Source organism: Balaenoptera borealis (assembly GCF_965194805.1).
Source record: "Balaenoptera borealis genome assembly, chromosome: 4".
NCBI classification, from domain to species: domain Eukaryota; kingdom Metazoa; phylum Chordata; class Mammalia; order Artiodactyla; family Balaenopteridae; genus Balaenoptera; species Balaenoptera borealis.
Window position 1 is genome coordinate 68160570 of NC_138861.1, and position 15811 is coordinate 68176380.

Below are 15811 nucleotides of genomic sequence, written 5' to 3' on the forward strand. Positions count from 1 at the left end.
AAAAAATAAAGATATTTTTAAAACCAAATATTAACTATTTGAAATACATCAGGAAGGCACACTATAAATTGATATAATAATAATATGAAAGAATTTATCATTTCATTTATTAGGAAAACCAACATATATACATATACATATATATTGATAGAAAAATATATATAAATATTATATCTAAAGAAATAGAGATGCTCATGTACATGGTTAGTGTCAAATAAGGATTTGCATAAGGATAGTTTAAGGATATTATATTGGAATATTTAATAATAGAGCATATTTAACCACTACAAATATATAAATTGGTCACAAAAACCAATCAATTTAATTACAGTTGTTTCTAACTTTTTATTAGCAACATATAGTTAAAGTCCTGGTGAGACTTGTGTCCTATGATTTTTCTTTCCATAAACTGAAATTTGGAGTCATTTAAGCCATCGTCCCCCAGTTTACTTGCTGTGTGTACTTGCATAGGTTACTTAACTGTTCTGTGCCTCAGTTTTCTTCTCTGTGTAGTGGAAATAAACTCTGTCTCAGAGTTCTTGAGGATCAAATGAGTGAACGTACTTCAGACATATGGCAAATGTTAAATAGGGCTGCTTGTTGTTGTTATTGTTGCATACATATAAGAAAAAGAAAAAAAATATTTTCTATTAGCCTTATTTATCTCCATTTTACCATAGTACTAGAATATATATTTAAAACCGATTTCCATTCTTTCAGGAATATATAAAGGAGCATAGTGTCTTTTGATGAAAAAATAGAAAGAAGCTAAAAGAGACTAATGTTGAGGCCAGAATGCTTTTAATAGTCAGAATGAGAAAACTTTTGTCCTTGGCCAATGATATTCTTTGTAGTAGACACATCCCCTTTTAGATCTCTTATTTCTTATACGTTTCAATTTACTTTAAAATCATATATATATGTTTAAAATCATACCTTCATAAAATTAATAACTGAATTCAAAAGGTGATAAATGTAAATCACATGTTAAATTTAAGGTTAAAATTAACACCAATGTCCCAGTTACACAGATAAACACATCAAAATTTAAGATTGGAATACATGCCTTTGAAACCATCTATGTGCTCTTGCCAGAAAGCAACCAATGTATTAACTATGCTATCTGCCACTCCTTTGCTTTTTCCAGATCTCTCTCTTTCTCTCTCTCACACACACACACGCACGCACGCACACACACAAATACTGATTGGTTTTATTATTTTTTTAATCATAAATGGAATTATATTTTTACATACTTTGGCAACTTTATTTTTTGCTCTACAGTATATATGTGAAATTCATATCTATTGTTATATGTAGTTTAGATCCAGGTCTTTTATTTTCATTACTGCATAGTATCCTACAGTATGCATAATAATTCATCTCTTTTGAAAGATTCTTTTCCATTTTTACTATAACATTGCTTATTAAAAATTATTATATATGTCATCTAGTACACATGTGCAAGGGTATTATACCCTATACACATGTACAGAGTAGTGTTTTTCAGTCTGAGTCACAGCACTTCAGAGGGTCATAAAGGTGATATAGAGGATTATGTCCTACATTCGTGAATGTAATGGGGTGGATTAGAAAGGAACAGAAAGAAGTAAACAGAATACATTAGTTTCATTGTTCATCTCATATTGTTGTGGCAAATATTGCTCATTGAGCTTTTTTTATACACATACAAATAGTGTGGGATATATTTTCCTTTTGTTTTCATATACATGGACACAAATTCTTGTAAGCATGCATGTGTTTACAATGTTACAATATTAAATACATTTCTTACTATAAGTCTCTATTAAATTTTGAAAAAATACTGCTCTAGTGCATATGCCCAGAAGTGGAATTGCTGAGTAATAGAATATAAGCATTTCTAAATTTACTGTAAAAGGCCACATTGTCATCTAAAATATTGGCATAAATTATTTACACCATTCAGTATAAGTTTACATTTATACCAGGGATATAAAGTTCTGATTGCTTCAAATTCTTGGCAATGATTGATACTCTCAGACTTAAAAATTTTATCAAATGGAGACAGGGAAAATGTTTTTGGTTATTTTGATTTTCATTTTGTTTACTTCAAATGATGATAAGCATCTTTTTATATGCCTATTAGCTATTCAGGCTTCCTCTTGAATGAATACTCTATTTAAGGTTTTTTTTATTTTATATAAATTGATTTACCTTATTCTTATTTGTAGGCATCTAAATTATATATTGGAAACTATTTTTCAGTTTTATGTCCAATATTATTTCTATTTTAAGGTGAATATTCACTTCCTTTATGCTCTATTTGGATAAACAGAATATCTTTGGTTTTAATATAGACAAGTTTTAGTCTTCCTATTTAAGAGAGAGTGAATTCACAGGGGGACTGGGAAAACTATCTTTCTCTCTGGAGAAGCCAGAATGTCTAGCTTTTAACTCTTGGCCATGATAAGGGCAGGGTCATTTATGACGTGGCATTTGAACTTCAGACCTCCCTGATGACTTCACAACTTCCCAAGGCTAGGTTTTGTTTGCTTGTTTGTTTAAAAAATATAGAGTAAAAATGTACTTATCTTTGATTTGTAATGCACAGTGAAAACCTTGATCTACTCAGCCACTTCTGGGCTACCAGAGGTTTTTTTTTCATTTCAGTCCTTGTTTAATATTTTGTCAATTGGTCTTGGGAATTTTTTACCTATTTAAGAAGCTCAGTTTACTGAATATAATCTTATCTTTCTTTGAGGACTAAGAATCTTACAATATTAAATTGACGTTTGTGAACATTAGTTCTTTTGTAAGCATCCTGAGAGTGTGCTGCACGTGCTGTGTGGTGAACTGGGGATTAAATGGGCTAGTTTTGATATCAAAATTGGCTCCACCACTTAACCAGCTGGGTGGACTCAGACATGTAGTTACCAGTCGAGTTTATGAGGCTTAGTATCCTCATCTGTAAAATGGAACTAATAATAATTACTTTGCTAGGATTAGGGATGATGAGTGTAAAGCCCTTAGTATAGTATCATCTGCTACATAGGAAGCACTAAACAAATATCTTCTTTTTCTCACTTTATAATGAGGTGAAATACATATTGATCCCCGGACATACCCTAGAAATATTGATTACTTGTAGTGAATAGTGTAGTGTCTCCCCAGGGCCCCTCTTCAAGGCTGGGCTGTACTCCAGATGCTGAGGGATCACAGTTGCGCACCTCCCTAGGCATTGCCCTGGGACACGAGGAACTGTAGGACTAGTTTTTTCACTGATGGTTTTCAGCTGGTGTAACTGGTTAGGCAGCTTGTCTTGAATATGCGATCAGAGGGACATAAAAACCCCACAGGGAAATTCATTCCGCGTTGAATTTTTCTGAAGTCAGGATTCATTGTACAATTATTGGTGGTTCAATTTAGGGACGAAGAACATCTGTGTGAATAAGGATCCTCAGAGCTTGCACCTGGATGTCTCTTGAATCCCATTGCTTTCCTGTACTTTTTTGGTTGCTTTAAAATAAGCTTTACATGAGGATGCTCTGTACAACTTTTGAGACCTTTTAAAGATCAATAGGTATGCAATCTTTGCAGTTGGCAATGAGAATGGTATATTTGAAACCATCCCTGACAATGCAATTTAAATAACAATGACTAAGACAATGTTTGGGAGATATAAAGCCAAGGCGGGGGAATAATTGTTGTTTAAAGGTTGACTTCCTGGGCATTGCTGGGTTTAGGCTGCACAAGCACTACATCCACTGACAGGAGGAAAATTGTAAATGAGACTTGAAGTTCATGGATCCAGGGCTAGGTGGACAGCTAGATGTATTACAAGATAAATTTTTTAGAAAAGATAAATCAGCCAAGAATGTGCTGTAGTTTTTTTATTATATTCTAGTAAAATTGAAGTTAACAAAGCAGCAGCTGGAGGCTGCTAGAGCTACAAAACTATGACCTTTACTTCCAGTATGATATTAAGGTTTCCACTCTCTCCATACCCCTCACCAAGTGATGATTGATGCTCTGATAAAAGGGTCTCTAATTTTTTGTGACCCCTATTTACTTTATTGTTGAGGAGAAAAGATGATGGCAGAAAGCTGTTAGGGATTTTAAGCCCCGAAATGGAGCTAAATGGCAGGAAATTATTCAGGATTACGCAAAAGAACTGGAACAATAAGAAAGAAAAAGTATGAGAAAACCTTACAATGTGGAATTAAACTATGTGGAATTCTTCAGAGGCTCAATTAAAAATGACCTGAAAAAAAGGAAGAAACAGATGGAGTAGCGACTAAAATTTTAATGGATGACTATAGGAGACAAGGTCATCCAGCCCTACCAACTACTCAGGTTGTAAAAGGACTTTGACAAATTCACTTACTTTATCTTGGCCTTGATACACTTTTTAAAATCTGATGATTATAGAAAACTGAAGTCTACAGTCCTTTTAGAGTCAGTGCCAATTAAAACAGCAGAGAATCAGGATTCTGACTGACAAGAGGGCTAGGGTCTCGGCACAGTCCCTAGTAGGGGACCGAGGTCATTTGCACTGAGATGGGTGCAATGGCCTGGGGCTGGTGAGGAAATTTCTTAGAATTGATGGACACTGGTGTTAGTGTACTATCCTTTATAAACTTGCTAATGAAAATTAAGAAGATAATAAATGGTATGGGATATGGTGATACAAATATAGAAAGTTTTCAGGGGAAAATATGGCCCAAAGCAGGAATTTATGAACAAAAGTTATTTATGGGTGTTGGCTCACCATTGCCAGAATGTATTATTGGAATATATGTGATGTCTAAATGGAGGAGTTCTCCCTTATCCAAAATACAGGAAAAAGGGATGATACGCAAATCTGCTTTTCAAGCTGTTTGATTGGAAAGTCTGAATGGGAACATTTAGAATAATCTAAATATACGCAAGTGCTTCATTTAAAACAGTGTAGGATACCTGGGAGGTATAAATATTCTGGTTTAATAAAGGAGCTATTAGATGCAAATATATTAGCATCACAAAACTCTTTGTTTAATAGTCCAGCCTGGCCCATAAAAAGCTAATGAGCTTTGAAAGATAACTATAGATCATAGAGGATAGCATAAAGTGGTGCCTTCAAAAACATCAGCTGTACTAATATGGTAGCAGCAGTTCAGAAATTCAAAATATGCCACAAACTGAAGGACATAGCTTGTTTGGCTCTTACCTTCTTTTCCAACTCTGTTTAGAAGAAAGTTAAAGCTTGTTTGCATTCACCTGGGTTGGCTGAAATGTGCATTTACTGTGTAATCACAAGAATATCTAATTTCTCTTGCTGATTGCCACAACTTGGTGATAAGAGATATAGATAGGATTTAGTCGGAAAGTACTGTTATTCATTATATTAATCATAAAATATTGATATCTCAATCTGAAGACTAATCCAAGAAATAATTAAAAATACTTATTAATCATATGACCACTGGAGGATGGCTAATTAACATCCAAGTACAGAGCTCAAAGCAAATGATAAAATTCCTTGGTATTACTTAAATAGGGGGGCAATAGAGACATTGCTCAGACAATCAAAACTAAGTTATTAACTCTACTGTCTCCAAAGTCAGTCAAGAGGTATAGAGATTTATTGGGTTGTTCAGTTTCTAAAGATATTTCATGACAAATTTGGGAATATTATTAGCACCTGTTCACAAAGTTACCAGAAAAACAATTAAATTTGATGTTTTTCTCCCAAGAGCAAGCTTTCTTTCAACTTAAAAAAAACACATGGTACAATCCAGCATGTATAGACCCCATGCTCAAATGATTTTGGAAGTGTCTGAAACTTATGTCCATAATGATCAGACATGAAAACCTGTTACTGCCACCCAGCAGAGATCATCCTGATTTTGGACAAACTTACTGTGCAGTTTCAAGTTATACAGTATTTAAAAGGCAATTGCTAGTTTGTTATTGGGATTTAGTTGCAACTGCTTCTGCTATAGAGGGACAAAAAATTATCTTGACACTCAAGATACCCATTGTGTCAAATCACCTGCTCCATTCCTGACTTATCAACAGTGTCTTACTGTATACAGAGCATTTTTTGTGTGTGGATGGAGGGAAATAGCTAAGGTTAAGAACACTTAGAAAATAGAGGTCAATATTAGTTTAGGGGTGATTTGGTGGCACATATTCTTGCTTCTTATAACTCCAGTGGCTGCCAAAGATACCTATGAGAAACTCTTTGACATGCTCAAACTAAATTATACTTTGATGACTACAATCCATACGATACTACCCTGGGGAATTCAACATTTCTGAGTCCAAAGTACGTACTCAATTTGTAATTATCAAAGGAACATTCTAAGGCAACAAAATGTTTGGTAGATAAATTAACATTTACCAAGACATCCTACCTAAAAGAGCCCTAGAGAAATTGGCACAAGTCTAGGAGTCCTTGGGCAAGCCAAATTTGCCTTCACTAAGGAGAGACATACTGAGGAAAAAGTCATACTGGCCTTTATTGGCCACTTAAGGGGGAATTTATTTCAGGAGAAAGGAAAAGGATGCAAGCAGTCTAGACAGATTATGCTTATTTGAAAAATGAATAAAATAACCTCAAAGGATAAACAGCATGATAGGAATAACAGTGGAAAAGAGCATGGACACTGAACCAAGAGGCGCTGTTAAGAATGCTCCTTGAGATGAAAACAGAGGTAGCTCAAGGACAACGGGCTAGATCTTGGCAAAAGAAGTAAAAGCAGTGAACTTTATGAGAAATTTATTGTCCACCTAGTCTATGGGAATTCCTAAATGGAGAATGTAATTTGCATAGGTGCTCCCCAGATGCCAAGGCCCCATGTATAAACAAACAACAGATATACCTACTAGAGTAGCTGGAAATGGAATCCTATTCAGCTTAACCAAGAATTTACTTGTGTGTGTATATGTGTGTGTTTTGGGGAATGGGACTGTGGGGTGGTTGAAGGATTACTTAAATATAAGGCTCATCATGAAACCTGGTCAATACAATCTTGTAGTATGAAATAGGTCATATGGCTATGCCCCAAAAGAGACCTGGAATCCAGAATTAACAAAACTTTGACTCCTGACTTACATCACAATCCCTGACGACATTTGATAATACAGGCAAGGACTGCTTTTGTTAGGAAACCCTAAAAAAATACTATTGTAATTCTAAATGACTTATTTTGTAATAATTTTAGATTAATGATGCAATTGCTATTTAGTGTAATACTGATATAATTAGTAAGAATAATTTGACTGATTTACCTATACCTCATTTGATGATGCAAAAATAGTATTTGAAAGTTGTCCTTTTGCTTTTTTGTTCTATAAATATTGCAAAAGATGCATGGGAAGAGATGATCAAAGCAGCTCATAATTAGAAGACTTGTTCCAGCGTCAGGAGGTTAACTTTGTAAGAAAGAGTTAATTTATAGCTGAACTGGTAAGCTCTATCTTATCTCTGGGAATGCCAGAATGTATGGTTTTGACTCTTGGCCAAGATAAAGACAGTGGAATTTATTCATGACATGCTATTTAAAGTGCAGAATTCACTTGGCTATCCCCAGGGTCAGTTTGTTCACTGATGGTTTTCAAAAGGCATAACAGATTTTAATAATTACATTACTTTTGTGTTAAGGAAATTGTGGGCAGACAAGAGGGGGCTATTTCCTTGGAGAGGAGTCATTCTATTGGATAATTTTTCGTTCAGTGTTTACTTTCCTTACACTTTTTTTTTTAACATCCTTATTGGAGTATAATTGCTTTACAATGGTGTGTTAGTTTCTGCTTTATTTCCTTACAATTTTGATGGTGTGTTTTTTCTAGCCTAGACATAGAGGTGTCCTTATCCTGGGTTCAGCTAATTATTTGATCTTAAGCATTGTTAATTTGGTATGTAACTTTTCTTTTTTCTGAGTCAGAGTATCTTCCAAGAGCTCAGCAAGCTCTTGTAATTTAGGGGAGAAAGGCAATCTGCCATTTTATTTTCTGTTTCTAACAGAAAGTTTAAGATGATCAACAAAGAGCATAGATACAGTTTTTGTGATATCTTCACCCTTATCTTGATCCGTGCGTTCCCAGAAGGTGGCATTTAAGGGGACTCTGAAGTAGATGCTTATTTCTTCCTGTTTACCAGACTGAATGTTTGATCAATCAGTTTTGAGAAAAAACATCAGATAAAGCTACTAAAATGAATTGTCCTATTTTTATGCTAATTTCATATCCATCTATGGTCAAATTTTGATCCATATATTTGATAACATTTTGGTAATCAATCCTTCCTGCTTTTTCTACCAATTTTTCACATATCCAGGATCTACAAAGGAATAAACTAATTGATAGAGATCAAGGAATCCTGGAATAAAAGTTCACAGAGCAATGCTAAATTCTTCAGTAAACTTTCATCTTTGCTGACCTCAGTGAGATTATGCAAATATGATCTCAAGCAAGATTTCAAATTAAGGAACCAGAGTTTTGTCATTTTTTTCCAACCACAGTATAAGATATTATGATAATGTTCAGTGAGTGGAGTATCTTTAGGAAAGGCTGGTGTGTGAAACAGAAAGGGGTCTGGTGAAAGTTCAAGAGATACAGGAAAAGCAAAGAAAAGGGGAGGAAGAAGCTGAGGTCTGAGGAGGCAGGATGCCAGTCCGGAGTTGCAGCAGAACAGGGTGAGCAGTGTTTAGGTTTGGATGTTAGATATCTCACATTTTCATTAGGTTTCATTCATGAGTCTCTAGAGAAATAATTTTAGAACTTTCCTGCTCTTTAGTGGGCTCTTCATGCCAATCTAAAAATGCCAACCAATGGTTATTTAAATGTATTGGAAGTTTTGACTCTAAGGCACATAGATGGGTTATATTATCCTAAATTCTTTGGAGTAGACACTGAAGTTCTAATTTTTCCTTGATAGAATCTTGTCAAAACTTTAATTATTTAGTGCTTTTGTCACCATAACCCTGAGGTTTTCGGAAAGTCTGCTAACTACCAATATCCAAGTGAAGAGAAGAAACAAAATACAAATAATCAGGCACTAAGATTCTTAGCCCTGTTCCACCTTATCTATAAGATTCCTAAGCAATACAAAGCAAATCAAGAAGCTAATGTCAAGGGGAAAAAAAGAAAAAGACTTAGGGGCACTTCAACGTATGGGAAACTGCACTCGTCAGAAGTAGGACTTAGCAGTACAGTCACTGGAACTCTGAGGACGGATGTTAAAGAATTTCTGTTATGATCTATCCTCCTGGAAGTGGTCTCAGGGTGAGAAGCAGAAGATACAGTCCTGATCTGCGTTACCTCATTTAAATCCAGATTAGAGACCGATAAGCTCAAAGACCCCCGGGTACCAGGACAGGCTGATTCCCCTCCCCCATGCCACACTTCACTCAATATTTCCCAAAACACCACTACAGCAGAGGGGAGGAAAGAAGCACCCTTTATCTGGGGAACTGGGTAGTGTAGGCACCCTGTCCAGGTGACTTGAGTTCTTTCCTCCTTCCACCTGCTCACACGTTCTCAGTCTCACTGTGTCTCCTGGCCTGGGAAGCTAGGTTCTCCTCAAAGGGCCTGCTCTAGTATATTTCATTCACTAGATTAGTTACAGATTTTGAACAAACTTTCTTAAGAGAATGAAAAGAAAAATAATTATATAGATACATGTATATACTTACAGATATTTGTATTTATATTTTCTATAACATATAAAGTTCTATTTATATATTTTTATTTCAGCATTAGTATTTGTGAAACCCTCCAAAGTGTGTGGCCCAGAGTAGGACGCTTTTCCTATACTTAAGTGTCGTGGTATTTGTCATAGCTATCACCATGTGGCTCCTGTGCTATTTCATTACCTCTGACCATAATGATTGCATGTGAGCTAATTACATTCCTAATAAGGTCATAAGTTATATTTCAATCTAGTAATACTAATCCATTTTTAACAGAAATGAATATTCTTGAAAAACAAAACAAAATGAGTTATTCTATCCAGGTAATACATATTCCTAAACTTCCTCACTGCTTCCTGAAGATAGCAAGAGAAAGAGAACTCACTAAATTGATATAAATTTACCAATTTGTTTAAAAATGCAGAATGCCATTATTTGGGCATTTCACTGAAGGTGCATTTGTGGAAATAGAAACTGTTTCAAAACTTTTACAAATTACGGGCTCTATAGATAAATATGATCTATTCAGAAAGCGTCACTTTTTTCCCTCAATTTTCACTTTGCTTTTTGAGAACAGTTATTTTCAGATGTTTCAGCTAAAGTACTGTGCTGCATTGCAGCATGTAAGGTTATATGCCACTCATGCTGCATTACAAAAGCAGAAATAGTAGTTGAAAAGCATTTCTTAAATCTGGACTTAAAAGGCATTATCATTTTAGAACATGGTCCAGTAAAAAAAACCTTTGAAGTTTTATCTTTTTATGTGGATGTTGCTGGTGACTCACAAGATGCTTTCACCTCTATCACTAAGGCTCTTTCTACAAAAGAGCCAAAAATGGTTTGCAGTGAAGAAAAAAGTAGTGTCAGCAGTTTGTTATTGTTGGAAGTACATAAAGCAGTCAGTTCTGGTTTCACCTTTTTTATCAACAGTTTAAAGGACATTTAAAACAAAAAGATAAAAATAGAATAGGAAAATTTTTTCTTTCTGACATAAAATTTTGGTTTGTCATTTCAAGTGTTTCAAAATCACTCTGGGTCAATAAAATTTGGTGGTGTATAAATAAAGCACTTGCCCTGAGAAATATACTGAAGCTTAAAGTACAAACTACTTAAACTTAAATATCCTTGGGCTCATCAACAATTTATGCAAAGCTGAGTAAAGCTATTCCATTGAGTCTGTCATTTCTAACTTATAGTTGTATTACAACCATATTAAGTTCTAGTGCATACATATATTGGTTTTATATAGTATTCAAAAGAATAAAATATGACTATACAGACCAATAATTATGGGAAAAAGGAAGCATTCAAACTAATTACTTTTTGTATAAAACATGTTTATAATGATATAACATGCATTAATATACTTAAAGCAAAAGTGGAAATCATATATAATTATATTTTATAAATGCAGGGATTAAGTTTACTTTTATTTTCCATACCACATGGATAAAGATATGGTATAGAAAATAAATGTTTAAGTAATTATATTTGCAACTAACAAAAAGAAATATTACCATATGGCACCTATAATTTTTAAAATAATTTTAAATTTTACAATCATATGCTTTTTCACCTTCTTTATGTAAAAGTGTTAAATTTGTGACCTTATGGAGACACACTCCATTTGCCAAGCAAATTTGGGAATATTCTCAGAATTCTTGGCAATGAAACTAAAATGCATTACTCACCAGATTCACATTTCAGGCTACATTAACTAAAAATGATCTCAGGCTAAAATAACGATTATATAGGTTAACCTATTTGAAAGAAACTTCACAAATTCACACCTAATGAATAGCAAAGCAGGGTCAATTAGAACCATTGTGAGATCATTAGAAAATGATTCGTCTTGATGCTGTTATAAGCACTATATTCATTTACTTACCATAAAAATCTATTCCCTAATCCTATAGTAGTAATTTCCAAGAAGTCATTATAGCTACCAGGTAAGTGCTTATGTGCCTTGCTCATACTGTGCTAAGGGCTTTACAAACAGTATCTCATTTACTCCTCCCATCTGCCTTAGGAGGTCAGGACTATTATACACAGTTTAGAGGAGAACAATACAGGCATAGAGAGGTCAGTTGATCTGTTTACAGTCATATGTCTATAAAGAGGTGATCCACGAGTCCAGGACAGCTCTGTCATTTCTAACCCCCTTTAGACTTGACATCTCTACTGTTTTGCCTCTTCTGTATGGTTTTCTACAGGAGCAAATCTGTCATTCAGGAGTCTAAGTTAGATTTAAAGCAATGATTATATATTTGCATCTGAAAAAATGAAATAAAATCATGTTAATATTTCTAAATTTAAAAATATAAATTGCTGCTTCTTAGATACATAAAAAATTAAATCTATGTCTTTTAATATTATAATTATTTAATCCATTTATTTCCTCGTAGGCATTTTAGCTACAGGCTATGTTAAAGTGGTAGCCACAGGCTTCTATAATTAGAATAGAACTTGAATTCATATCACAAGCACTTTTAGGTATATATCCCAAAGCTGGGCTTCAAAAATGAGAAATATAGCATAACGAGAACCATCATGTTTACCACAGTTGTCCTTTTGGGGTTTCTACTTATACATACAAAAAAGGCAACTACAGAAACAGTCTGGTCTGTTTGTTATTTTCCATATTTATGAACATCGCCTATCTCATGAGAGGGTAATAAAAATTACATGAGATAATATATAATGTATTTAGACAGATGTCTGGCATGTTGGTTGTCCAGTGAATGTAAGCGTTATTTTTGCTATTGACGTTAATATTTCTGTCAGGTAATCTTGGTGGTCAGGAGTGAGGTAATAATATTTTACTTTTTGTAGAGTCTAAAGCAGAAATGAAATCATCCTTTTTTATAAGTCTGTGAGTATTTGAAACATTTTAATTGGGAACTGTTTTGGTTAAAATAGCTAATCAATTTTAGGAGAAAGTTTATTAAACATATACTTATTGTTTTAAAATATAAGATTACTTTTCAAACAGATTTTTGCATAGGTACAGTTCCTCTGTCCATTTGCCATTTATATTTGTGGAACAGATGTGGGCTTCTTTTCATGTTTTATAATTACAAGTGCTTTTTAAACTAAGTAGTAGAAATTCCAGATGTTAATGTTATTTTGGATATACACGAAATGTAATTACAAAATTAATTTGTAATTTTATGATACATTCAGATTACTGCATTATGTACAATGAAGGTGATAGGGTTATTGTTACCAAATTCAGGTTCTGCTACTCACCACTCAAAAGCCAATACTTGAGAAGCAAGTGTTGGTAGAAAGGAAAGTTGCTTTAATGAGAAAAGCTGGCAATCTAGGGAGAAGGTAGACTCATGTCCCCAAAACAACTCTGAAGTTTCTGCTCAGCCATTACAGTTTTTAAAGCAAAAAAAGGGAAGATCTCAGTTAATTGTTGAAGCAAAAGGTTAAGTTCTGCATCATTTTTATTGCATGCAGGCTGGCTGACTCCTCATGATCTTTCTTTAGTTGTTGTCTTGCCTGTGTGGTCTACCTATAGAATTGTTAAGGGGGTTCCTGGGGGTTGAGAGCTAGTCATTCTTTAACTATTTAATTCTTCATTCCTACTTCTTTTAATCTAGAATCAAGAAGTTAGGCAAGGCATTGTGTGCATTCAGAAGAGCACAAGTCAGGAGTTAGGTTAAATGTTACCTAGTGATCTCATTTTTATAATTAAGGCTTAATGGGAACCAAAATAGACAAACAGGAAAGGAGCAAAAAAGCTGCTTACATTATCAGATTAGGTAAAAATAAATTATTCATTATAGGCACACTACATAAAAGCACCAGCTAACATCTGACTGAATTCAACTCTCTCTCCTATATATTTTGCTCCCTTAGCATTTTAAAATTATATTAGTTTATCTATAATCTACATTGTCCAAAATGTTAGCAACTTGTCACATGTCATTGAGCATGTGAAATCTAGCTAGTTCAAATTGAGAGGCATTGTAAGTGTGAAGTACACACTATATTTTGAGGATGTAGTGCAAAAGAATAAAAATAAAATAGTATTAATAATCTTCATGTTAATTATATGTTAAAATAATAATATGTTGGATAGGTTGGTTTAAAAATAGTTATTAAAATTATTTTTACCTATTGCTTATTTTTAATATGGCTACTAGGAATTTTAAATTACATATGTGGCTCATGCTTGTGAATCACATTCTATTTTGATGGGGCAGCATAAATCCATAGAATATGCCTGTGCACATTTGTGTTATTTTATGTATACATGTGCATACACACAATGACAAAACTGTTTGACATTGTCTATTTACTATAAAGACATTTTGTTATATTTATTGAAAGGTATATGAATTTAATGCTGAAGCTCAAGCACTGTGCTACAAGAAAATGCTAATTACTCCTTATAATCACATCTATGCCTCTTTGCCTTACTGTCTGTTTTCTAGAAATATATCAATATAGACTTTTTTGAATATTTAGATTATACTTTTCAAAACCTGATTATTATTTATGTAACATACCCATTCATATTTTGTTTCTTTTCATTTTACTGTTTAACTGATGTCTATTAATTATTTTTTCTCCTAAGATTTGTAAAGGAAGTTACCACATGTATGCTGTCCAGTGCTATATGCCCAATTACATAGTATAGTCTCAAGCACACAAGAGATATTCAATCATATAAATTATATGAATAAGTGAATAAAGAGGCATCATTATATATATTTCTGTGGGGTTATTTTAATAGCTGTATTCTATATTTTAACTTATTTGGCTAGTGCTATATAGTTTTTTAAAAACAGTATTTACATTTATATTGATGTGTTTGTGATATTCTTTAAGTCTGTTTTTCTACTCAGATCCTTTGAATATTTCTGCTTATCTAAGATGAATTTGTATTAACTTGAGAGAATCAGAGGTAAATAGCACAAAGATGAATATTAGCAGTTTTTTTCCCAGAAATATTAGAATCAATTTACATTGCCACTGCTGGCCCATAGTCACATATATTCACCAAAGTTAAGATGTAAATATTTAAGTAGATAAGTAGATGAGAGAAAAATAGGGAGGGGGGAAGATGCTCCACTAATTTGAGAATTTTATAAAAAAAGAATTTTGTTTCAATGTGTATGTTTCAAATTGTATATAAACTGACCATTTTTGCAAATGTTTGTAAATCAATTCTATTTTTCTGTGGAAATTTGGACTCATTTTTAAACCTTAGGAATAATAAGAAAGACATGTATATTGTCAGTATCACAGACAACTCAAACTCAATATAACCATATTAGAATCATTATCTTTTCAAGTGGGGTTTTTCTGAACCCTTGTAGATCCACAAATGTTAACTCGAGTCATGACCAATAAGTTTTATATAACATATTTGAATTTTAAATTTTTATTTCCATGATAAGATTTTTAAAAACATTAATAAATGTATTAAAATGAGAGTCTAGTAACCCTTAACAAGTAGTTCTCCAAATTATAACCTTGTAGATAAGATTAGCACTCAATTTTTTAATACCTTTGTTAACGTTTAGGATATCTTTGCTGCCGAGTATAAATCTATAATAAGAAATTAACATTCAATATAGTGGTAAGTGTATATGACTACCCTACTTTGGCATGTCTTAATGTATAATGACATCATTTTATGTAAACTCCATAAGCACAGAGATTTTATATTTTATTTTTCTCACTGATATATCTTAAACATCTAGAATAGTACCTGGCCTTTATAAGACACTCAATAATTGTTAATTTGAATGATCATCAATGATCATACTTCTGTATATGGACAAAATTTTTTTATTTATACTGATAAATTGCAATTAAAATACATTTTCATAAATCAAAACTTGTATTTAAGATTTAAGGAATTAATTTCAATATTAAACTATTTCATTTGTCATCATGAAGTAGGGCAGCTATTCATATTTTATTTAATTGTGTCCAAGGCTAATAAGTGGTGATATAACATAAAAATAATTCATTTGCATCAGATGCACTATATGGGAAAATGTCTTTGAAGTGGTTCAAAAGGAGAAATGTGTTGAGAGAAGTGAATCTTTATACAACATATTGTCTGAAAGATGTCCAAAGTCAAGAGAACCAAGGACCTATGGTCAAGACCAAAATCACATTCTAGTGGATGT